At 35.6% G+C, this 3401-nt stretch overlaps 1 long non-coding RNA gene across 1 annotated transcript; it reads left to right on the forward strand.

Annotated features, from left to right (window-relative positions):
• Window positions 1-1005: 1005 nt before the first annotated feature.
• On the forward strand, window positions 1006-2324 carry LOC113360930. Its single transcript, XR_003364872.1, has 4 exons — window positions 1006-1117; window positions 1213-1292; window positions 1382-1454; window positions 1913-2324. It is a non-coding gene; the product is annotated as an uncharacterized LOC113360930 (long non-coding RNA).
• The last annotated feature ends 1077 nt before the right edge of the window (window positions 2325-3401 follow it).

Below are 3401 nucleotides of genomic sequence, written 5' to 3' on the forward strand. Positions count from 1 at the left end.
TTTGGTTCTTGCTGCCATAGCCTTTTTGTTGTTGGAGGTGGTGGCTGGTTTTATTAGTAATGATAAATCAGGGGAAATTTCCATGGCACCCAACTTGTTGGCGGTGGGTAGTGACTTATTGCTTTTATCAATCTTATTGCTCTTGTTGTTGATGTATCGTGTGTATATGGATAGTTGAAGTATTTGCAATCGTACTATGCGGCCCTGCCTCTCACATGCTGTTACGCTTCACGTTTATTCATTTATTTGATGTCTTTCTTATTTAACAAAATAATCCACTGACTTTGAGCTGCGTTTTGGGTGCAGAGTAGCCAAAGCAAGGTACTTGCAACAGATGCTTGTGTATAAACATGCTAAATTGCAGTTAGTGCATCTGAGTCAGGAAAGATCGCACGTAATCTTCTTTACTTATTTGTGTTTTTTTGTTATGAAGGTAATGTTATTTATTGAGTTAGAAGAGCTTAATATGACACCTAGTGTGAATTATTAATGTGATGCTTCATCTTTTTGTATAGTTTCACAAATATAAACGCTTGTGTTGCCTTTACGTTTGTATCCAATGCTATGAGATCTAGGAATCTTGGTAGTGGGAAAAAACCTGTCATTTGAAATACAAGTAAGTGATTAGAAATTATTGGTTATATTTCCCTTCTCGATTTTTCCATCTCATTGCAACGGCACCCAACTTTTTGGCGGTGGGTAGTGACTTATTACTTTTATCAATCTTATTGCTCTCATTGTTGATGTATCGTGTGTATACAGATAAATGAAGTATTGGAAATCTTACTATGAGGCCCTGACTCTCACATGCGAATAGAACAGAAAACCAGGGTAATTTGGCTCTCAATGTGTGAATGTGTTGTGTAGTTCTCATTTTCCCAGGTACGCTGGGGTATCTCCAATGTGGCTGATTGATTGCATTTCCAGGATGAACATGATGAAGTGACTTCTAAGAAGTAAGAGCTTGGGGCTTTAGATAAAAAAAAGTAAAGGACTTAACTCAGTCACTCATTTCCTCCTGTAAGATCATAATACAACCGAGCTCCAATGATGTAGTTGAATTGGTGAATGATTATTTAAAGAGACAGCTAGCAGCTTTGTTCGCCAGGACTTACAGGTACGTACTAATCCATCGTTACTGATATGATTTCACCACAATGTTAAACTAACTTATTTAACTTGGTGTATTTATTTTTAAGGCTTTACCTTCAGCTCTGGGAAGTGGTTGGTTTTGAGAGAAAGACTTCGCAGTATGACCTTCTGCTCAACTACCGTGATTTCCTCCATCAAAGGTTGTTTCCTTTTCTCCTATCTATGAATAATTATTTTAAATAATAAATTTTCTTGATATATATATTGAACCCTTTCTCGTGGCTGGAAGGTTTAGCATAGATGTTGGTCCATCATCAAGTACAGTAGCAACAATCAAATTGATTGATGTGAATATTATGAAGGTAATGCTATTTATTGATTTAGAAGAGCTTAATACGACACTTGGTGTGAATTATTCATGCGATGCTTCATCTTTTTGTATAGTTTCACGAATAAAACACTTGTGTTGCCTTTACGTTTGTATGCAATGCTATGAGATCTCAGAATCTTGGTAATGGAAAAAACCTGGCATTTGAAACACAAGAAAGTGATTAGAAACTATTGGTTATTGTTCCTTTTTTTTTCATCTTGTTGGGAATGTCTTTAACCTGGAACCGTCTCATATAAGCAATGTATCTTTTTATGCTTACAATTTGCTCTTCACGTTGTGGATTGTGTATAATGCTGTTTGAGCGATGGACTCGCCTGCCAATAGCTTAGCTTCCTGATATTTTACATAGTTGTTTCTTCTCCCCTGTTGTTTTTTTAACTGGAATGAACTTCTGGCAACTGTATTCCTAAACTGAATTTTATGCTGCAGTTAACTAGTCTCCTTCTGAGCAATCTTCTAGATGTGGTTGAGGAGGCATACTTGATACATGTAGATCTTGATAATGTGATTAAAACAAGTTTCCATTCGCCCAGAGGTAAAAACGTTTCTTTCGTTCTCTTTCACAAGCTATATATTATGCATATATTGTTTAATCTATCTTTAGCATTTCCACTTTCAGCTCAACAATGGTTGATTTTTTTTTCGAAACCTACTCTTAGTTGTGAATCGTGTTGTTTATCCTACATATTAATAGTCCCTAGTGCCGCCACGTTGACACATCAACAAAAGAAGTCTAAATGTGTAATGCCTAAACTAGAATATGATTTAAAGTTCTTGCATATCCCCAGAAGGTCTCCCTTTTTCACATTTACATATATCAGCATAGTTGTGCACAATTTAACTTTGGCTTATGTGACAGTTGGCCAACTTGATTTGCAACTTCAATTTATTGATTTCAAGACTGGATGTAAAGTGACTCTAACTCTTGATATGAATTCTCTGAAAAGGTATGTTCTGATCTACTCTACTTTTTACTGGGAATTTCAACATTGTATAGCTTTCCACCGAATTGTTCTGCTTTCCTTGTCACTTGTCTTGAAACAGAGGTGTCTACCCCTCAAAGATTCTTCCTTCACAATTCTAGACAAATTCACCAGTGTCACAACTGCCCTCAGCTGAAATTTTGGTCATTTTAAAGGAATTAGTGAACTGTTCCTTTGGATTAGGTAAACAATTATGAACATGATACTATTTTCTTGTGCGATTATATGGTATTGAGGTTGGATTTTAGGAGTGTATTATTGTTTTCTCATTCTCACACTTGTCTCTCTGAACTAACTGCATTATCAAGGCTCCTAGTTATTATTACTACATTTTGATAAGTGAACTGAAATGGAACTTTAAAGTTTGTTCTAAGCCTCCTACGAGCATACAACTCAATTTCAGTTCACTTATAGTAGAGAAGTGGAAGAAAGAGTTCTCTTTTCCCTCTCACATGATGTTCTCTTAAATATTTTGTTTGGATTTGCTTCTACATACATCTCCATTTAGTTCACTTATAGAAGAGTTTGTTGATATTTACTTTACATGGTTTTGACTTGTCTTTGCAGATTATACAAAACCTAGGGTTTAGTCTTTTGTTTGTGACATCAGTACTGAAACATCAAGTTGGTTATTATGCAGGTTTTTGGGCTTAAGTCAAAAAGCCGCACTCTGGTGATATTTTAGAAGCAGTTGAATCTTTGCTGAGGAGATTGGTTTAGCAAGCGGAGTCTGGTGATACTTCTGGTGATTTAGTCTTTTTTTCCCTGTTTTTCAATGCCTGTCAGTTGACACAAACCATAGATCGAATATTGTATGTCAGTCACAATATATGTATGTTGTGACTGACATACAATATTCAATTGAAGGATCCTTTCTTTTATGATAATATTATCAGTGGTGATTCTTAACTACATTTGTATCAGTTTTGTATTGC

Source organism: Papaver somniferum, chromosome 3 (assembly GCF_003573695.1).
Source record: "Papaver somniferum cultivar HN1 chromosome 3, ASM357369v1, whole genome shotgun sequence".
Lineage (NCBI taxonomy): Eukaryota > Viridiplantae > Streptophyta > Magnoliopsida > Ranunculales > Papaveraceae > Papaver > Papaver somniferum.